This window comes from Musca domestica, unplaced genomic scaffold (genome assembly GCF_030504385.1).
Source record: "Musca domestica strain aabys unplaced genomic scaffold, Musca_domestica.polishedcontigs.V.1.1 19, whole genome shotgun sequence".
NCBI lineage: Eukaryota > Metazoa > Arthropoda > Insecta > Diptera > Muscidae > Musca > Musca domestica.
The window spans coordinates 5648580-5672096 of NW_026712245.1; the positions used below are offsets into that span (position 1 = coordinate 5648580).

General features: G+C 31.5%; 1 long non-coding RNA gene across 1 annotated transcript in view; it reads right to left on the reverse strand.

Moving 5' to 3' along the window:
- Positions 1-22642, reverse strand: part of LOC109612356 (uncharacterized) — a 211432-nt gene extending 188790 nt beyond the window's left edge. The window contains exon 1 of the long non-coding RNA XR_009341993.1: positions 22297-22642. This is a non-coding gene — a long non-coding RNA (uncharacterized LOC109612356). The remainder of the gene's footprint in view (positions 1-22296) is intronic.
- Between the last annotated feature and the right edge of the window lie 875 nt (positions 22643-23517).

The following is a 23517-nucleotide window of genomic DNA, read 5'->3' on the forward strand; positions in this document are numbered from 1 at the left end:
AGTTTTTTAATGATTTCTGGCAAATAATAGAGGATTTAAAAAAATGATGTCTTTCCGATCAATAGCCGTGAATCATTTTTAATTTGGAGTTTTAAGATTATATTTAAAAAAATCTTTTGTTAGGTAGTACCTAAACCTGGATTTTGTATTTTTTTTTTTTCAAACCCATTGGTTCTGTAAATTTTAAATAAATTTGTTTCCGTGGGGCAAAATAAAAAAATACTATACATTTAGTTATAAACAAATTTAAGAATAAAGATAGGGCTTTAATTAAAAAAATAGTATTCAAAATTGTTTTCCCGTTTCTTTAAGGCTTTAAGAAGTATTCTTTAAGACTCCACGAAGGGTTTCGACAAATATTCATTTAACATTCCCGAATATAGGTGTCAAACGTCGTCAATAAATATTTTTTGAACAATCGGCCTCAAAAGTCTAAAAGTTCTTGAAAAAAAAAATCAATACTTAAAAAAATCACAACTAAGTAAACATACATCTCCTCAAAAAAAAAAAAAGATTTCTTCAAAAAATCCTACGTTTTGATGATCTTCTACAAAATATTCATGGATTTTCATGATTATATTTTTTAGGCTATTGATTATTTGTAAGTTAACGATTATGAATTTTCTGGTCCTTGAATAAGTCTTTAAAGAATCTTCTTTCGAAAATCTGCTAGTAGTACTCTTTAAAACTCCAAATCCAAATTGATAAATTCTTAAAAATATTCTTCAAATATTTACGTTACAGGGCCTAAGAAAATATTCCATAAACCTCATACCAATCAATTCTGAATGTCTTTAAAAGAAAATTCGATGGTAAATAGGGTGGCCTGTCTTAAGAAATCCATAAATATAGAGGCCATTGGAAAATATCCTGAAAAATCATTGGTTATAATTCTAGAGGTCTTTAAAAAATAATCTAAAACTCCACAATAAAAATGGAATGGTCCTTGAAAAGGTTATCTAAAAATCAACAACAAGCCAGTAAAGAAAGACAAAAAGTCGGACGGTGCCGACTTTATGATACCCTACACCCCTTGCATATTTAGTAGAGCTTCAAATGACTTGTTCAAAATTTCCTCTGGATCGGGCAATAAATGCGACCTGCACTCTGTTTACAAAAATACATGGACAGACAAAGGACGTACGGACATGCACAAATCGATTCAGAATGTGATTCTTCTTTTTTTGCCTGTTACAAACAAATACACAAAGACCTAATACCCTGACCGCCTTGTGGTGTAGGTTATAAAATGTAGAGGCCCTTGAAGAAATTTCTTTGAATAATCCACGATTAGAGCATAGTTGGTCCTTGAAAAACATGTTTCAGAAAATTTAAGTCCAGATATCATTTGAAAATGCTTTTTAAAAGATCCATGCTTAGATTTCCTTGAAAATATATATGTATTTAAAAAATTATAGAGGTCCTTAAAGAAGTTTCAGTAGGCCGTGTTACCTATAGTCTTAAATTTTTGTAAACATTTTTCGGGATTGTCTATGATTTAATGGATCGTGAATCTTAAATAACATTTTATGGGATTATCCCATTATATATATTTCCAACAATCATTCAACGTTACTGAAATTTATTTTAAGATCAATCTTGCCTATAGTCACGAATCATTTAAACTTTATTTTCAAGAACCATCTTTGAATGGAATCGTTGACTTTGGAAAGAATATTATTCCAAACAATTCCCTGGTTCGTAATGTAATTCCCGTGGCTGTTTGATTATTTCACTTTGCCACATTGTGTGGTGTTCTAAATGTAAAAATGTAGTTTAGTTTGTGGCTTTTTCGTATTCACATTTGTTTTTCTATTCCTTTTTTTGGTCGGAGTTCTGCTATTTATAAAGGAATTCGGATTTTTTTTTACTCTGCTTTAAACCAGGACATATGGCCAAAAGTGTCATATTCTGTTTGCATATTTTGGTTAAGAGCCCCAGAAAACTAACGAAAAACCTATGCATAACCACATAACTACAAATGTTTATTCACAAAAAAATGGAACTATAGCATACCAGACAATGTCATCCAATTTGGCTAGTATATTCAAAAGATCATTTCAAACCAAATAACAACAAAGAAGTCAGAATTATGTAAATGCTGTAATAACTAAATTCCAAAACATACTTTTCTAATTACATTCCATTTTTTCATGTTGCAAATTTCATAGCTGGTTTGCTTTCTGACAATCTTTTAAAATGAAATCGATTTTTTTTTTGCTCTCTCAAAAATGCCGTTTATTCGGCAGAAGCTGAAGCAGCCGTCATTTGGTGTTAACCAACGTTATCATCCCAATTATCTCGTATCAAATGTGTCGCTGCTGTTTCACAGTTGGGTGACATTATCGACGTCGTTGGCACCAATAACGCCGTACCCCACCGCCATATCCACCACCCATAGCCCAGCCATCACCATTGCCGTCGTCGTCCTCAATATTGTAATATTGACATCAGCGTTAAAGATGATGATGGCAACGATAATGCCATAGGATAGAATAACACTGTGCGACAATTATGGATAAGAAATAATCAACGACTCCGAAAGTCTTGGAAAAGAAGGTTAAAAGTATCAATAGTGCCAAATTCCAATGAAAAAATCATCTTCAACGCTTCTAAAAGTCCTTAAAAATTATTTTTTAAAAATCCACGCTTCTCAAAGTCCTTGAAAAAATAATCTTCAACGCTTCTAAAAGTCCTTAAAAATAATAAAAACAATTATTTGAGCTTGAGGTCAAACTTTTTGGTTTTTTTTTTTTTTTTTTTTAATTATTTATTTTTCTTTTTCCGATATTTCGAAGCTCTTTGAGTTTCATCTTCAGGGTGATCTACAAATTAAATAACAAAACATACAACATATTAACATTATCACAGCACAGGACATAAACATGTAAAAAAAACGCTTACTTGCAAATAATTAAAATAATAAACTTAAAACTAGCGTAGTGTGACTACTACCGTCAAGTGTTATTATTGCACTGATAATTATTTGCATATTGCACGATCTCTTTTTGTTAAATGCCTGTAGCAGTAAGCTGTGTTGTCCGTGTCTGCTTTGCTGTTTATTCTCTTTGTTGTTGATAAACTATTGATGTGAAGCATCTCTATCGTTAGTCTCTTGTTGTCCTTAAAAATTATTTTATAAAAATCCACGCTTCTCAAAGCCCTTGAAAAATATTTTTTTCAAAGCCCTTGAAAAATATTTTTTTCAAAGCCCTTGAAAATATATTCTTTAAAACTCCACGATCTTAACAGTCCTTGAAAATATATTCTTTAAAACTCCACGATCTTAACAGTCCTTGAAAAAGTATTCTTTAAAAAATCCACGTTTTTCATAGTCCTTGAACAAGTATTCTTTAAAAAATCCACACTTCTCAAAGTACTTGAAAAACTATTTTATTAAAATCCACGCTTCTAATAGTCCTTGAAAAAACTATTTTATTAAAATCCACGCTTCTAATAGTCCTTGAAAAAACTATTTTATTAAAAACCACGCTTCTAATAGTCCTTGAAAAAAATATTTTAATAAAATCCACGCTTCTAATAGTTCTTAAAAAAATATTTTAATAAAATCCACGCTTCTGATAGTCCTTAAAAAAATATTTTATTAAAATCCACGCTTCCAATAGTCCTTGAAAAAATAATTTTATTAAAATCCACGCTTCTAATAGCCCTTGAAAAAAATATTTTATTAAAATCCACACTTCTAATAGTCCTTAAAAAATATTTTATTTAAATCAACGCTTGTAATAGTCCTTAAAAAAATATTTTATTAAAATCCACGCTTCTAATAGTCCTTGAAAAAATATTTTATTTAAATCAACGCTTCTAATAGTCCTTGAAAAAATATTTTATTAAAATCCACGTTTGTATTGGTCCTTGTAAAAATATTCTTTAAAAAAATCCACGTTTGTGTTGGTCCTCGTAAAAATATTCTTTAAAAAATCCACGTTTGAGTTGGCCCTTGAAAACATATTCTTTAAAAAATCCACGTTTAAGTTGGCCCTTGAAAAAATATTCTTTAAAAAATCCACGTTTAAGTTGGCCCTTGAAAAAATATTCTTTAAAAAATCCACGTTTAAGTTGGCCCTTGAAAAAATATTCTTTAAAAAATCCACGTTTAAGTTGGCCCTTGAAAAAATATTCTTTAAAAAATCCACGTTTAAGTTGGCCCTTGAAAAAATATTCTTTAAAAAAATCCACGTTTAAGTTGGCCCTTGAAAAAATATTCTTTAAAAAATCCACGTTTGCGATAGTTCTCGAAAAAATATTCTTAAAAAAATCCACGTTTGTGTTGGTCCTTGAAAAAAATATTTAAAAAATCCAGTTTTGCGATAGTCCTTGAAAAAATATTTAATATAAATATTGTGTTGGTCCTTGAATAAATAGTCTTTAACAAATTCAAGTTTCTTATAGTCCTTGATAAAATATTCTTTAAAAATCCTTCCTGGAAACAATATTTCTTAAAAATTCAAGTTTCTGTTTGTCCTTGAAAAAATATTTACTCATAGCAATTGGTCTTGTCTGAGTTTCGTCATATCCTTGTCGACCAGTGTAATAACAATAGAGATATCGTATTTATAAAAGGTAAAACCGATAAAGCGGAAGGATGGTCGTTGTTAATGTTGGTATTTTGTAACGCAATAAAGTGGTTATTTGTGCGTGGCGGTGGTATTGCGTAAAATAAATTGACATTGCTTAGAGGCGATGAGCGAGTGACAGCGACAAAAAGAAGAGCGCGCACACACACACACTCACACACGACAGACACGAACAATTTAACAGCGTCTAATGCGTTTTTGTCAGACAGTCAATTGACAATGTTGTCGAAGCATTTTTGACATTTTAATTGCTTTGACAAATCTCAAATTTAGTTTTTGGGGTTCGGGCCAGAAATTATTGAATATTTTTGTGTGTTAAATATGTAGACGGGGAAAATTCCGCTTGGAGAAAAAGTAAATATTAAAATGTGGCTATAGATGGTGTGGAAAATATTCAATCACATAATTCCCTTTTGGAGAGAGGTTTTGGGTGTAGTGACACATAGAAGAGACCGAAGCCAAAGGAGGCCATGGATTTTTAAAGAATAGTTCTAGAAGGAATTTAAAAGGCAACATCTTGGATTATTTAAATGATACTTGCTGAAGGACTATAAGAAACGTGAAGTTTTTAAAGAAAACTTCTTCAGGGACTCTGAGAAGTATGGAATTTTTTTAAAGAATATTTTTTAAAGACTTTGAGAAACTAGAATTTTCAAAGAATATTTTTTCAAGGACTATCAGAAACGTGGACTTGTCAGAAAATATTTATTTAGGGACTATATCATATATGGATTCTTTAAAGGCCAGTCCTTGAAAAGACTGGAAAAACTTGGATTTTTTAAATAATACTTGTTCAAGGACTTAAAAATGTGTATTTTTAAAGGATACTTGTTCAAGAACTTAAAAATGTGGATTTTAAAGGATACTTGTTCAAGGACTTAAAAACGTGGCTTTTCAAAGGAGACTTGTTCAAGGACTTAAAAACGTGGATTTTTAAAGGATACATTTTTTCAAGAACCAAACAAAACGTGGATTTTTTAAAGAATATTTTTTCTAGCACCAAAAAAAATGTAGATTTTTAAAGAATATTTTTTCAAGGACTATGGGAAATCTGCATTTTTTTGAATTTTTTAGAATATTTATGCAAGGACATTTTCTCAAGGACATTTTTCTGAAGGCTCACTTCCGATACAAGAATTTGCTAAGGCAAACAATTTCAAGGACTATCAATTGAATTTTGAATGTTCTCTTCGTCTCCCTTCTTTAACACCTCTTACAATTATACAACTGCATTCATTTTATGTTACTTCTCTCCATTTTTCTCGCTTTATTTTTAATTCAATTTGCTTGAAATTATTCTTGCAATTTAACTCCCATTTTTCCAATTGATTTATGCAATTAAATATTTTTAATTGTTTTTATTATCTATTTCCTATCGAATTGCATTTAATTGACTTAATTTTCCAATTGAAAAAATACCATTAGAAATGCGAGAAGATGAAGAATAAGCCATAAAAATGCAAAAAGCACACACACGTACACAAACAAATAAATAAACTACGAAGTTGGAATTGAATAAACCAACTATTTCTAATCCTTTTGAATTAAAACAATTATCACATAAAATAGAAATATTTTTATTTTCTGAATTTCATTAGATCCAAAGACTCATACAACCATACAAAACACACAAATACAAAAACCGATGGAAGTCCAACGAAACACAGAATACCCTTGGAATTGCAGAAATAAGAAGAAAAAACCAAATTCTATGCAAAATAAAGATGCAACAATTTATCAGTAAATGGGCCACAAAAAATTATTGGAAAATTTGTTTTATGCCTCTGCACAAATCGATATCCTTCCATCGATGGCTTATGTGCAGTAGACAGACAGACGAACAGCCGTACATTCACAGTCCACAAAATGCAATTGCCAAGAGAAAGCTTCTTAGGCAAAGTCCTGTCTACGGTCGACTGACAGAACGCATAGACACACAGACAGATATACGGTTTGAAAGTAAGTATAGGATCTATAGAATCAATACAAAGAGTATCTGCAACTAATTTAATCAATTTACTGCAAAATCTACCAAGAATGCAGTAAAAGATACTGAGATTGATGAATATACTCTGGGCAGACAATTGAGTCGTTCGTTCTGCTCTGCTCGGCTGTATGAGTTGTGGGTATTATGTGGCACGGTGGCTCACAGAAAATTTACTAAGAATATATTTATCGAAAGATTCTAAAGTATTCAAGGACTATAGAAGTCCTGAATAGTTAAAGAACATGTTTGCATGAGTTATCTCTAAGTGGCTTTTTAAAAGAATATTTTTTTCGTGAACTATCACAAAAGTGGCATTTTTAAGAAATGTTTTTCAAGGACGTAGAGGTACGTGAATTTTTTAAAGAATATTATTTTCAAGGACCAACAAAAACGAGGATTTTTAAAAAGGCGTTTTCAAGAAATGAAATAAACTTGGTTTTTATAAAAAAGAAATTTAAAGACTAAAAGGAATGTGGATTTTTTAAAGAATATTTTTTCAAGGACTATAACGATCGTGGATTTTTTAAAGAATATTTTTCCAGGACTATAACGAACGTGGACTTTTTTAAAGAATATTTTTCCAGGACTAAAAGGAACGGTGATTTTTTTAAAGAATATTTTTTACAGGACTAAAAGGAACGGTGATTTTTTTAAAGAATATTTTTTCAAGGACCAAAACGAATGTGGATTTGTTAACGAATGTTTTTTCAGGGACTCAGACTAACGTGGATTTTTTTAACGAATAGTTTTTAAAGGACTCAGCCCAATGTGGAATTTTTAAAAAAAATTTTCAAGGACTCAGACTAAAGTGATTTTTCAAAACTATTTTTTCAAGGACTAAAAGGAACGTGGATTTTTTAAAAATATTTTCTCAATAACTTAAAGGGAACGTGGATTTTTTAAAAATATTTTCTCAATAAATAAAAGGAACATGGATTTTTTAAAAATTTTTTCTCAATAACTAAAAGGAACGTGGATTTTTTAAAAATATTTTCTCAATAACTAAAAGGAACGTGGATTTTTTAAAAATATTCTTTCAAGGACTCAGACTAACGAGAATTTTTTTAAAATGTTCTTTCAAGGACTCAGACTAACGAGGATTTTTAAAAAATATTCTTTCAAGGACTCAGACTAACGAGGATTTTTTAAAAATATTTTTACAAGAGCATCCTGGAACGTGGATTTTTTATATAATATATTTTTAAGGACTGAAAGGAACGTGGATTTTTTAAATAATATTTCTTCAAGGACCAACACAAACGTGGATTTTTTTAAATAATATCTCTTCAAGGACAAACACAAACATGGATTTTTTTAAATAATATTTCTTCAAGGACCAACACAAACGTGGATTTTTTACAAATATTTTTTCAAGCATCAACACAAACATGGATTTTTTAAAAATACTTTTTCAAAGACCAACACAAACCTGGATTTTTTTAAAATATTTTTTCAAAGACCAACACAAACGTGGATTTTTTAAAAATATTTTTTTAAAGACCAACACAAACTTGGATTTTTTAAACAATATTTTTTCAAAGACCAACACAAACGAGGAGTTTTTAAAGAATATTTTTTCAAGGACTGAAATAAACGTGGATTTTTAAAGAATATTTTTTTCAAAGACTGAAATGAACGTGGATTTTTTAAATAATATTTTTTCAAGGACTAAAGGGAACGTGGATTTTTTTAAATAATATTTTTTCAAGGACTAAAGGGAACGTGGATTTTTTTAAATAATATTTTTTCAAGGACTAAAGGGAACGTGGATTTTTTTAAATAATATTTTTTCAAGGACTAAAGGGAACGTGGATTTTTTTAAATAATATTTTTTCAAGGACTAAAGGGAACGTGGATTTTTTTAAATAATATTTTTTCAAGGACTAAAGGGAACGTGGATTTTTTTAAATAATATTTTTTCAAGGACTAAAGGGAACGTGGATTTTTTTAAATAATATTTTTTCAAGGACTAAAGGGAACGTGGATTTTTTTAAATAATATTTTTTCAAGGACTAAAGGGAACGTGGATTTTTTTAAATAATATTTTTTCAAGGACTAAAGGGAACGTGAATTTTTTTAAATAATATTTTTTCAAGGACTAAAGGGAACGTGGATTTTTTTAAATAATATTTTTTCAAGGACTAAAGGGAACGTGGATTTTTTTAAATAATATTTTTTCAAGGACTAAAGGGAACGTGGATTTTTTTAAATAATATTTTTTCAAGGACTAAATGGAACGTGGGTTTTTTTAAATAATATTTTTTCAAGGACTAAAGGGAACGTGGATTTTTTTAAATAATATTTTTTCAAGGACCAACACAAACGTGGATTTTTTTAAATAATATTTTTTCAAGGACTAAAAGGAACGTGGATTTTTTAAATAATATTTTTTCAAGGACTAAAAGGAACGTGGATTTTTTATATAATATTTTTTCAAGGACTAAAAGGAACGTGGATTTTTTAAATAATATTTTTTCAAGGACCAACACAAACATGGATTTTTTAAAAATATTTTTTCAAAGTCCAACACAAACCTGGATTTTTTAAAAATATTTTTTCAAGGACTAAAAGGAACGTGGGTTTTTTATAAATGATTTTTCAAGGACTAAAGGAACGTGGATTTTTATAAATGATTTTTCAATGACTAAAGGAACGTGGATTTTTTTATAAATGATTTTTCAAGGACTAAAGGAACGTAAAGTTTTTTATAAATGATTTTTCAAGGACTAAAGGAACGTAAAGTTTTTTATAAATTATTTTTCAAGGACTAAAGGAACGTAAAGTTTTTTATAAATTATTTTTCAAGGTCTAAAGGAACGTGGATTTTTAAATATATGTTTTTAAAGACTACTGAAAGCGTGGATATAAAAAAATATTTTTCAAGGATTCTTAGGAACAATGATTTTTTTAAAATACTTTTTCAAGGACCCTTTGAAACAATGATTTTTTTTTAAATACTTTTTCAAGGACCCTTTGAAACAATGATTTTTTTTAAATACTTTTTCAAGGATTATCACGAACGTGGATTAAACAAAAATCAAGGACTCTGAAAAACCTGGATTAAAAAAATCAAGGACTCTGTTTTTTTAAGGACCCTTAGGAACAATGATTTTTTAGAAATACTTTTTCAATGACCCTTAGAAACAATGATTTTTTCCAAAATATTTCCTCAAGGACTATCACAAACGTGAATTCAAAAAATAAGGACTCTGAAAAACGTGGATTAAAAAAATTCAAGGACTCTGAAAAACGTGGATATTTTAATAATATTTTTTAAGGGCTATGAGAAACGTGAATTTAAAAAATTAGAGACTCTGAGAAACCTTGTTTTTTTATATTTTTCAAAGACACCCAGGAACGTTGATTTTTTTAAAAATATTTTTTAAAGACTCTCAAGAAATTGGTTTTTGCTTAATATTTTTCAACGACTCTGATAAACTTGGTTTTTTTTCAGAAAAAAATTTAAGGACTCAAACGAACGTAGATACTTTAACAATATTTTTTCAAGGACTCAAACGAACGCGGATTTTATAAATGTTTTTAAAGGACTCCCAAAAACGTGGACTTTGAGCCACTGTATTTATCTGATGTTCGTTCGTTGAAAATACTCCATTGTGGCCCCTTTATTGATTTAGACAAACAACATTGTCAGTCAGTTAGTCATCCGTTTCAGGCAGTTAGTCATTCACTTATTTAGCTAAGTCGCTTGAAGTTCACCCTGAAGCTAGAGAATGTTGGCGATGTTGTAGTAACTCAAAATATCAGCAACAAGGCAGCCAAGCCAAGCAATATCAATTTGACTTTTTCGAGCCGAATACGAAACGAAGGAATACTTGGTGATGATGATGATGCAGACGCACATTCACACACACTCAGACAAACTCAAGCAAATTCCAATGGCCAAATGTTGAAGTAATGTTGTCTAAATACCAGATTCCCCATTATGGAAATTAACGCATCGTTAGTCATTTGATGAGATAATACCTCAGCCAGACAACCACATGTCCGTTGTATGTAGATGAACTTCTCGCCAGGAGGACACTTGGGAGAGGAGTGTTGAACCTTAACTTCCGTGTTGGTTTTCCATCATCCAGAACCCTCGACATCACTCACTCATTTGCAAAGCAAAAACAAAAAAACGCAGGGTGTGGAAATGGTGATGACCCAGGATATAGAAGGACTCTACAACTCTTCTCAGCTGTTATTTTTTGAAAATTGTTAGAAAAGAATTCAATCACAGCTGCATTGGGCGGTAATGAAGTGTGGGTGTTGAATGAATTTTCATTCTCATTCCAAAAAAATCAAAAGTTTAAAATATATTTTCTATACCCATCAAAAATTAAGAAGGGGGAAAATCTCTTGTGTTTGATCCGAAAAAGGACTACTGCTCAATAATCCCCAGTAATTATTTCATTTTGATTGACATCCAAAGTCAAAGTTATTAAAAGAGGGCGTTGTTTTTAATTGTCAACATCCTTATATCCTTGCCTGATGGTAAGTTTATTTGTTTCTTTTATTTTTCTCCCCCCCCTCTCCCTCTCGCGCTCTCTCTCTCTCTCGTTTGAAAAGCACCCGCGGGTGTGTGTAGTTAAATCCCTGTCACATCTGTTTTGCCATCCATTCACCTGACTGACATTTATGAACCCACCCACACATCCTTAGATTTCCAACTGGCCCTCTGTCACATAAGGACAACGTAACATCATTTGGCTAACGTCGAAACTTTATTCCAATTGCCGGCTGGTCTTTGTATTTGCATATGTGTTGGTCTCATGTGTGTGACTGTCTGGTATATAATCCTTAAAGGATCATCGTCATCATCATCGTGTGTAAGTGTGTGTCGAGTGTTACGTATAAAAAGAGAAGCGAACATGAACACGTTATTATTTTGCCGTAATTGTCTGTTATTATTACAAAAAGGAAATCAATTTATTGTTTGTCGTTTTTCTTGTTTTTCTTTCAACCATAATTTCATGCAGATGGTCACGCAAAACGGAAGGGATGAGGAATGTGTTACATTTCTGCAAAGATGGTATTTATGATTTCTTAAGTAAATAATTTTATGGAAAAAACCAAAAACAGTATTTTAAGAAGTCCTTAAACAAAGTATGAATTATGTCGACGCCTTAAAAGTATTTTTTAAGGACTCGGAGAAAAGTGGATTTTTTTAAGAAAACCTTTTTAAGGACTAATACAAATATAGAGTATTTAAGGAGTATTTTTTCAAGGACTATTAAAAGTGTGATTTTTTAATATATTTTTATTGACCCTGAGAAACTTGAATTTTTAAAAATATTTTTCAAGGACTCTGGGAAACGTGCATTTTTAAAAGAATACCTTTTCAAGGACTCTTACAAATATGGAATATTTAAAGAGTAATTTTTCAAAGACTATTAAAAATGTTTTTTTTTTTTTTTTAAATAGGGTAAGTGTGCCTAAGTTCGGCATGTCCCAGTAGTCGGCACTTTTTATTTTTAAGCCCAAATAAATGAAACTATTATAAATAAATGTATTTTTTTTACTTCCAATATATTGTCAGCTATCTTTGTGCACAATTTCTCTAAGAAAAGATGAATTATTCTAATAAAAATTAAATTTTGTCTGTGATGGTCCTCAACAATTCATATTCTTAAGAAAAGTACAATAAAGACGTCGAATCAGTTTAACTAAACAAAAATATTATATATTAATGAATTAATTTATTATTATTATTAATTATTCTTACAAAAAAATTGGTATGCCGACTGTTGGAACATGCTATACCGACAATTGGCAAGTGGTGCCGACTACTGGCAAAAAAGCATTGTTTTAATAAAACTACAAATTTATGAAATTTAATAAAAAGTTATTAAAACTTTATTTATTATTGCAAAAACTATACAAAATTTCGAATCTGAATAAATTAACTTTGTAATAATTGAAAAGTTCCACTCAGAATGGTGAGCGATTAAAAACGCGAAAATCCTAAAAGTGCCGACCACTGGTACACTTACCCTATTTTTAATGACCCTGAGAAACGTAGATTTTTAAACATATTTTTTCAAGGTGTGTGGGAGACATGACTTTTTTAAAGAATATCTTTTCAAGGACTATTAGAAATATGGAATATTTCAAAAGTATTAAAAATGTGAATTATTTAAAGAGTATTTTTTCAAGGACTATTGGAAATATGGATTTTTTTTACATATGATAAACGTTAAGGACTCTATTAAGGACTCTGGGAAACGTGAATTAAAGCAATAATAAACCAGGATATTTTAAAGAATATTTCTTCCGTCTTTAAAGACTATTTTTTCAAGGACTATGAAAAACGTGGATATTTAAAATCATATTTTATCGATTATACTTTTTTATTCAATGACTATCACAAATGTGGAAGGACATTTAAGAAACTTAATTTTCTTAAAGAAAATCTTTGCAAGGTTTTTTCAAGGATTTATAATAGTTCTTGTGTATTTTTTTAAATGTTTTTAATGTCGCATAAAAACGTGATTTTTAATAAATATTTTTTTAAGGACACTTGAAAACGTGAATTTTTTTCAAAGGACAATAAGAAATTAGGATTTTTCAAGAATATTTTGTTGTTGCAAAGTGGTCAGGCTTAATCCCTTTATTGTTGTTTTTATAAAAACAACGTTTATTTAATACTGGAGAACGATGGTAATGTTTACCAGGGGGTAAGACAGGGAATACCAAGCGAAGACCTAAAATGGTAAAGACTAGACATAATGCATTTTGAGCAAATGGTTTGTGTCTACAATACATAGACTAACAGCTCATGGCAGAAACATGTTAATATAAAAACCACAGTTACATATACGAATAACAAATAAAAATTTGAAAAATCCAAAATTGTGGTTTCGAATTTTTATTCCATAGACCTTTGCAAAAATTTGCATATTGCTTTAGCGGTTTAAATCAGTTAACATTTGTAACTATGTTGTTATGATATAGTAACAACAGAGGTATTTTTACAGGGTTTCCATGTTTTGACTCTGTCTTGTCCATGGCAGAAGAATACAGGTAGATGCATCAACGCTTGGGAGCATTGATATGTCAAAAAAATTTAAATGTTTTTTCAAATATAAGTAGATTTTTATTATTTTTATTTATAAAGAGCCACCAATCCTCAACAGACAGGTAGATACTTGTTTATTTAAGGATACTTGTTCAAGGTCTAACAGAACCGTGGATATTTAAATGAATATATTTTCATGGACTCTGAGAAACTTGAATCACGAAGTTACGTTTTTTGACCCAAGGTCTCTTTGGACAAATTCATTTCAGGACATTTTCAGTTGATCTACAGGTGTCCGTCCGCCTGACTGGTGCGAAGGCATTATCCGATTTGATCCAAACATTTGAGAAAGTACCAACCAATTTCGTTCAAGCTTTCGAAAGCGTAATATTTGTATCAGTGCTAAGCCGTGTGCGACAATGGAAAATATCGGTCCACTTCTTCTACTAGCTCTCCCACAATGGGTAATAATATAAAATAACCTCCTTAAAGTAGGAAATAACTGCCAGTTTTTTTTTTTTTTTCAAATGCTTCAAATCCCCTTTTTATAGAGGAAGTGTGAAAATGGAAAAAATCGGTCCAATCTTTATGTAACCTCCACAACAAAATTTCACAAATTTCGAAAAAATTCGAATTCGAGTACTCGATTATGTACAAACTTGATTTTGTATAAATATTTTTATAAGAATTAGATCAGGAGAGAGTATGTAAAATATTGACAACTATTTTACAATATTTGTATCAAAAATGGATGTAATGTAAATAACAATATATAGGTCCAATTTTTTGATTCGCTTAAACAAGTGATCAGATAATGTGCGTATGTAGTTGTCGAAAACCCCGACTGATACATTTCAAATTTTTAGAAATATTTTTTAAGATATACAAGAGTTTTGAATTTGTTAAAGAATGTTATTTTATAGAATTTTCGAGTCGAGATTTCCTAAAATTTATACATATAATTTTTAATTTAGTCGTGGATTTTCTGAGAATATTTTTTTTAAGGCAAATCACGTAGATTCCTATGAGAATTTATCTCCAAGAATAGAGCCATGGATTTTTCAAAGAATACGTTGTAAGGACTATCCGAATATAAACTTAAAGACCTTTATAGCTTCTCGTTCTGAGATTACTTTTTAATAAAATTTTTCAAGGACTTTTAGAGTCAACTGTAAGAGGGAGGAATGAGAAAATTATCAGAGAATATCAACAATTATTTAAGGATATGTTTTAGGGACTATCGGTGTCTGGATATTTTTAAAAGTATTTATAAGGACTACCAGGGTCTGGATTAAAGAAATATATACTTTACAAAGTCTAAAAAGTCACAGATCTTATTTTTTTCAGGAACATTGACGTCCCATGACTTTGCTCTAACACTTTGCAAGGACTGTCTAAGCTGTGAATGTTAAAGATAAGTTAAGTGTGAATCTCTTAGAATAGCCTTCAAGGATAATTTAAATCGTGAATTTTTAATAACATCTTTGGGGTCTCTTTAAGTTGTGAGTTACCAAAAAAAAAATACCAGAGTGCCATAGTTAGCTTAAAAATTTACATTTGAGGTCCTTCGCATAGAATTGTTGGGATTTCAGGTTGAATGCGCCTTCACCGGAATTTTTTAAAATTTGGTATTTGAAGTTCGTAATGGATACTACAGCCAAAGACAGAAAATTGTCTATGCAGGTCCACGTCTTCGTATAGCCCCCATATAACGGTACCTCCCTATATTCGGTATTTTGATGATTTTAGCGTAATTTTTCACCGGAATTGTTTTAAATTACGTGACAGAAAATTGTCTATGCAGGTCCAGGTCTTCGTATAGGCCCCACATACCAGTACCTCCCTATATTCGGCATTTTGATGAGTTTAGGTACAATACCTACCGAAATTGTTTGAGACCCGTATTTGAAGTTCGTAATGGATGCTACAGCCTATGGCAGAAAATATTCTATGCTGGTTCAGGTCTTGGCAAAGCTCCGATATAACGCTACCTACCTATATACGATATTTTCCAAATGGAGGAGGGTATTCCAATTTTTAACTTGTTTATTTTGATTTAAGCCCCAATTTTAACAGAATTTTTCCAAATTTTGTGTGTGTAGAGTTTGTAAGAGGGTTTTCATTCGAATGCCTAGCATTGTCGGTACTGCTGGATATTTGGTATTTTGACGTAGAAGAAACAATTTCTATCGGACTTGCTTCAAACACGGTATTTATAGCTCACAGTGGGTTCTGCGACAGGTGTCAAAACATTGTCCATATTCGTCCAAGGTTTCCATATAACGGTATCTACAGATATTCGGTATTTTGATAGTCCCGGCCTGGTCCTATAAATGCATTCTTCAACTGATCTCATTAGTATTTGCAGATTAAAATGGAACAAGTTTGAATCCAGATACTTTTATATAAACATGTTTATTTTTTCCTAAAGGTGAGGATATTGGAAACCGAAATTAATGTATATTTTAACCTGTTTTATTTAAAAACAATCAGGGACTTATTGGCAAGATTTATTAACTTTAGCTCGCATGTGGCTGAAAGAATGTATCTACAGGCAACCAAACTAAAATGCCTTTCTCCGAACTAAAACAAAGCTTGATAGAAATAGTGCAATGTGATAAGTTATAAAGGACTGGATCGACTCCAAATATCCTGAAAGACATGGCGTCTAAAACGATATTTTTAAGACAACTTTTTGACTATTTCGAATAAAATATTAACTAGTAACTGCGGGTATAAATAAAACAGTCAACCAAACGACTCAATTTCGAATTATGGAATATTATAAAATAGTCTGCTATGGAGACTATTTTCAAATTAATTTATGAAAATTGTAATGAAAACCATATGTCATTATCACATATTCATATATAAATCATACTTTTATATATAATCAGACATTTACATGTCTTCCAACATCCAAAGGTGTGGTGGCATCATGCCAGAACCACAAAATAATAAAGGATTATTAAAAGATCAAAAAGCCAACAAGTTACACCGTAGATATAATGTCATATAATTTACACTTTTCCACTTTCGTTGATGCGAGGAGACATGTCTACGGCAGCAGTAGACTATATGAATGTATGTATGTAAATAGATAGAGAGACAAACAGTCTTTTGTAGACATCATCGGTGACATACAAATGTCTTGGCCTGTCTCGGTAACTGTATGCGGAATTACTAGTAATTTACATAAAGTATGAAACGATGTAAAGAAATAACCAAGAAACTATTTATGGTTGCATAAGGACAGCCAGGGATTTGGAATTGGGAAATGTGGCGAAAAAATCAAAGAACATTTTTGTGTAGGTAACTCTCATTTAAAAACTAACTAATTTTAATGTCGGTAAAAATTATGAAATATTATCTAGCAAAAACACAAACCAAGCGACAGTTGGAGTTCCGACAGATATATAACTCGATTGTATGTTAGTACAAATATTGATATGCCTAAAGCTTAAGAGAGTTGGGAAATAATTTCGAATTTTATGGAAGTGAATGATTTTTAAAATTGTTGACCCTTCGTTTGAGAGATATTTGAAGGAGGTATCTGTCTAATTGGAAAATAGGAAACTGATAACTGATAGGATGAAATGAAAAAACTGCAACCAATTTCAGACTGCTGTCATTTCTAAGCCACTCGTCCGACAGCTGTTAAAATTATTCCAGTGACAGCTCATTATATTGTTTACAAGCGAACAAAAGCATTTTGGTGAGAACTTTCAAGAAAAAAGGTTATTCGTGATGGAATTCAAGCGTGATAGTGTAATTTCTTTATATTTGGCTGGAAAGCCACAAGTGGATATGGATAGTGGATAGTTACCGTGATACTGGTAGCATAGCCCGACGTCAAAGAGGTGAATGGAAGAAAACAGCAACATCAGCAGAATAGGTGGTTTGAAAAGTAAAGAAGCGACTTGATCGAAACCCGCGTCGCAGTGGCCGAAAAATGGCTTGTGAGCTGAAAATATCGCAATATCCCATTCGGCAAAATTTGAAAACTGAGCTCGGGGTAAAGCCATTGAAATTCCAAAAAGTGCAAGACCTTACACCGCAACAGAAAGAAGATATACTCAAAATAGCTAAAGAGTTGCTTCGCTTGGCCGATTGTGGTGAACTGTCGAATTTGGTTTTCTTCGATGAGAAAACATTCGTTGTCCAGCAGTTTGTAAACAAACAAAATGATCGTTTTTACTTGCCAATGAGGTCAGCTGAAAATGTTTATCTTCGGTTGGCAACCAGAACTCAAGCGCCGGCCATGGTGATGGTGTTGGCCTCCATAAAAGCCGATTGTTGCTCTCCGATCGTATTAATCGACCGTGACATCAGAATAAGTGCCAAATATTATCGCGAAAATATTCGGAAGGTTGTATTAAAGCCTTGAGCACGCAAACATTTTGGCCGCAGACCTTGCACATTCCAAAAGGACACAGCAATGGGCCAAAATACAGCAGAGCAACATTCGGGCAGCATGTGACGGTTTCATTGGCCGTTTGAAGGCCATAAATCGTGCCAAAGGTGACCAATTCGAACAAATCTAAACTTATTCTACAATTTGATGCTATTTTCGACATTTTTTGCTTTCATTCATTAAAATTTAAAATAGTGTAAAAATTATGGCGTTTTATTTTGTTGCAGTTTTTTTTATCTCTCCCTGTATAGTGGGCTTTATTGGAGTTAATTTCTTCCAACTTGAAACTTAAATTCTTAATGAATTTAAACTTTGCTCCCTTTTCTCACATTCGCTCTCCCACCCTCTTTTTTAACCCTTTCTGAATTCGGGAAAAATTCGCTTGCTTTGTCTTTAAATGTACCTTCACGAACATCAAATGTTGATGGTTCCTTTTAGAGTTCCAAAAAAATCGTCATTTTCAGCCCCAAAAAATATCTGTTACAGTCACAATTCACAGACCTTAAACTATTCTCCCGAATGCCAGTAGTAGAGAAGAGAAAATTGTTTGTCTACGTTATGGAAGATAATTTAAAGGAAAATAAGAATTTTTCATTAAAATTCTTGCAAGGACAGTCAGAGCCAAGGCAAAGGAATTATAACATTGAGAGTGTTCTGTGAGGACGTCTAGAGAGTTTGTATTTGTGTTGGTATGTCTGACCCTTGACGAAGGACACCTGTTGTCTGTCTGTTTGTTTGTTTGTCTTTACAAGAGACCCGAAAATGAATCTTTTGTATGAGGCCAAGTAAAATGCATTTGAATAGGCTGCAGTAAATGTAGATGTGTTGTCTTTTGGGAAGCAGACAAATGCGAAATTAATTCATATTTTTTTCTTTTTCTCTTTTGCCTTTGTGACCAGAACGTTCATGGACGTAGAATAATTTGATTTATTGAGGTGATAATTATTTTTCTATGAGTTTTCTACTTAGAAATTGTGGTTGGTGGGTGGTGAGGTATAAATTTCGGACATTGAACGGACTTTTTAAATATGTAATATGGAAATACAGTAGACTTTTATATTACTTCTTTTATAAAAAAGATCCACGTCGTTGCCCTAATGAAGTAATCATAGTTCTAAATTTCAAAAATAAATATTTAGTTTGAGATTATGCTAAGTTTATGAATATGAATTATGTGAATATAAACTAAAATAAAACTGTGTAACAAATTTTAAATATTTTAAAACTACAGATGACACGTGTAAAACTAGATGACACGTACATGCCCATCCCAAAAATTCACATCGCATTCACAATTCACATCTAGGCCTCCTATAAGACAAAGAAGACCTCAAGGTCTTATATCGACAAAGAAAACCTCAAGGTCTTCTATAGACAAAGAAAACCTCAAGGTCTTCTATATAATAAAACTGTTTCTTTCTATAGAAGATACCTCATGGTCTGTCATAAAGAAAAACTTCATGCTCTTCGATAGAGAAAGACCTCATGGCCTTCCATAGAGAAAGACCTCATGGTCTTTCATAGAGAAAGACCTCATTGTCTTTCATAGAGAAAGACCTCATGGTCTTCCATAGAAAAAGACCTCAGGTCCTTATATAGAAGATCTCTAAGTCTTTTATAAAAGTAGAAGGCCTCAGGGTGAAAAAATGCTAACATCAGATCGTTTACTACAACCGATTCCCAATTGTATGGAAATGCAAACTTCTGTTCTTAAATGGACGAATACATCGAGGTATTTGTCATAATATAAAATCTTCTTAACAATTCCTTGCTGCAATTTAAATTGAGAATGCCTAATACCTACAACAATTCAATGCCATAATATAGAAAATGATACACATACCTACAAACACTCTTAAGCATACACTGCAAGCTATCAATGCATAAGTCCCTTATACGCACTGTAATAATACGTTGCAGTATACGATGTATATATGTGTGTGTGAGCATGTGTGAAATCGTATCTGTACACATACGAATGGTTTGCATTCATTCATATCCTTACATCCCAAAAACAACAACAATTCGAACCTTTGTCTTTTCCCTTTTCTTTATTGGTTGCCTTGTGTCCTTTTCACTGCCAAAACTTCAGAGAACTTTGAAAGACATGAAAAAAACATTATCGTTTGTCTTTCCCAAATATTTTTTTCTTCTTCGTTTTTTTTTCACTGCAGATGCTTTGAATTTGGAATTTTTGAATACGTATTGGAATTTTAGATTTGAATTGTTGTACAGACATATGTTTGCATTGCAGCAAGTGGCTATGTAACACATACTGTGAACAGTCGGAAATGCAAAGGAGAAAAAAAGCCAGAGTCCATTTTTTTCCAAGAAGCTATTCAAAGCAATTGTCAACATAAGAGTTGTAGCTGAGAAGGATTACAAAGAATTTATGAATGCCCAATGGAGTTGTGGAGATAAAATATGTGGAATTTTTTCCTTCGTTCTCTTCTCTGGTGTTGTTACATTTTAAGTGATCAATTGAGCTCGGTTTGAAGTGAGTATTATATGCTCTGGGGGGGTTTAGACAAACTTAATTCGGAAGGGCAGAATTTGCATAGTAATTTAATGGATTTTTTCTAAATATTGTATATCCTGAGTTATTTGAGCCAAAATGGAAATTTCAATGAAAATACATTGGCATATGTCAGCCAATGGAGCAGGTTTTAACCTGATTAAGGGAAAGAAATTTTTTCCTGGGGGAAATGTGCGATTACCCGGTTATTTGAACCCGAAAGTTGGGATGCAACATCCGGTTTTATCCGTTATTTGAACCGGTTCCGGAGTAATGCAAGAATTTTTATATTTTCATACCAGTACAATTTGAAAAACTCCTAAAAACTTGGAAATGAACCCATTGTGGGGTAGAAGGGCTGTTAGTTAAGGGCTCATGGCACATCATATATGAAATGGGAACCATGTAAAGTTCTCCATTACAATAGGCTTAATAAAAGGCAATTTATAAATAGTGGACCCATATGAGACCTTCTAAGAGGAGCTATGTGAAGCCCTCTTTGAAAAAATGGCTAATGTAAGGCCCTCTGCCAATAGAGGATGTAAATAAGGGGATCCACATAAGACCCCCTATGAATAGAAGAGCTATACAGGAATTGTGAGCTTCTGGAATGCTTTCTATTCAAAGGTGATATATAGAAGGTCCTCCATGGACATACAAATGAATAGAGTTAAAAGGGACCTTGTAAAGCCCTCCGAAAAATGATAATCCATATAAGGCCATCAATGAAAGGACCAATATAAGGTCCTCTATAAATAGAGGAACTATAAAACACGAACAAGGCCATCCATAGATGTACGAATGATTAGTTTTTTTCTAAAAATAGACCCATAGAAGCCCATGAAAAGCGAAACTTAACCTTTCCAAAATGGTAACATATGTGCTGGTATCTCTCTTAAAGTCTATATAGATATTATTGTTGAAAATCATGAAATTGATATTTTCAAAACTAATACGTACCTAGCCTTTTTAAGAAGAAGGTCTTCGGAGACTTGAGATTTTCTCCTCTGGAGTATGTCCAACATAGGGTATGCGATTTATTGTTTTTCTGAACATTGTAATTGTTAGAAGTAGACGGCCTTTGGTCAGGTCTTGAGTATTCTACCCTGTGGTACGTCCACCCTGCAACACGATCTATAGTTTTTCTAAGCAATGTAATTGTAGAATGTAGTATGTAGTTTTAAAACCCCTTTAGGTGTCCATTTTAATGGGTTTTTTAAAAAGTTCCAGTACAAAAATACCAAATTTCTTGTATTACTCCGTAATCGATTAAAACCATCATATGACCACTTATTGCATAGGTATTTCCACAAGCTTTCAAATTATTTGTAAATATCAGTTTTTTGAACCGGATGAAACCAGGATTTTATAGCGAACTTCCGGTTAGAACAACCGAGTATTTCCCCCACGAAAAATTAAAAAAATGCCGTAAACAGTTTAAAAACACATACACGTGGTAGAAAATTCAGGTCGAGCATAGCTTCTAATTTTTTTTTTTAATCCAACCAACAAATATACCGCTGTTTAAATATTTAAAATATTTATTGCAGTAGGGGAAACTTAAGTTAATAAGCTTTCCTACAAAAATTAAATAAATAAACCACTCGATAAAAATAATTTCTCTTTTCACATTTCAATGCAAATATTTTTTTGTCTTTATCAATAAACATATTACATTGATTTTTAGAAACTGTATTTTCACTTATAAAAGAGATATTAATATAAAAACGTATCTAAAATAAAAAGAGTCCAATTTTAACTCACCTTCCTGAATTGGCATCCCTAACGAAGCTCCTTGTCATCAAAACAAAAACAAAGATCTAGCTGCAACAGCGAACCACGATGTCATGGTTTTGCACTATGAGTGGGAGAACAATTGAAAAACAATTATCTCTCTCCCTCCATTGGAAAGAGCCAAAGAAAAGTAAAAAAGAAAACACGAACACAACAATCAAAGGTTTTGTTTTATAATTTTATTAATATTTGTCATTTGTATTGCAATTTCTCCTGTTCTTTGCTGTCTATTGATATTCACTTGTAAAATGCACATTACTATTTGCCAAAAACTAATAAAACTACCGAATTCGCGAAACACTTCCACAACAAACGATTGTCTAGAAAACTCAAAGAGAACTGAAGAAAAACAAAGGACAGAGTTGCCCTGTCGAAGTATTCAACGAGAGATGGATATTTATTATGTACTTTACATGGTAGAAGAATATAGGTAGACGCGTCGACACAGCTGCTGGGACAATGAACTGTCAAACTAATCTTAGAATTGAAAATGTTGAATGAAAAATTATTTAAATTTATAAAAAAAAATTTAAAAAAACGCGAATTATATTAGCCTCCGAATGACGTAGTATAAGAAAACATATAAAAATCTACTTATATTTGAAAAAACATTTACATTTTTTTGACATATCAATGCTCCCAAGCGTTGATGCATCTACCTGTATCCTTCTGCCATGGTACTTTAAGGGGTCTATGCAGAATAATACAGGTAACAGAAAGTGTTGTTGTACAACAAACGTAAAAACAACCGCATACACATTTGTTTTTGTACGTAATGCAAGTGTCAGAATTATATGTCCAAACTGTAAACATAAAAATTAATTTTCAATAAATTATTTTAATTTCAAATAGGTTCATTTTTCGTATTTCGATTTTTATATAAAAAAATGCAGAAAAATAGTTCTTAAAATATGTAATTATAATTCTTTCATATCATTCCCCTGGCTGTATAGTTGAGAGCTATATGTCCAAATCTCTCAAGACTTCAAGCAATCGCTAGAAAACCGTTGAAAAAGCAACATCCCTTTCAAATTAAAACAAAACTGTATACATCCATAAAGTATTCTATATTTTACAATTTTAGAAAACATATTGTATATTGTTACTATACGACAATATTACCTAATGTGGTTTCGATGTTCTTTAACTGCGGAAAAAACAGCGAATTTGTCTATTATTAGGCAATACATA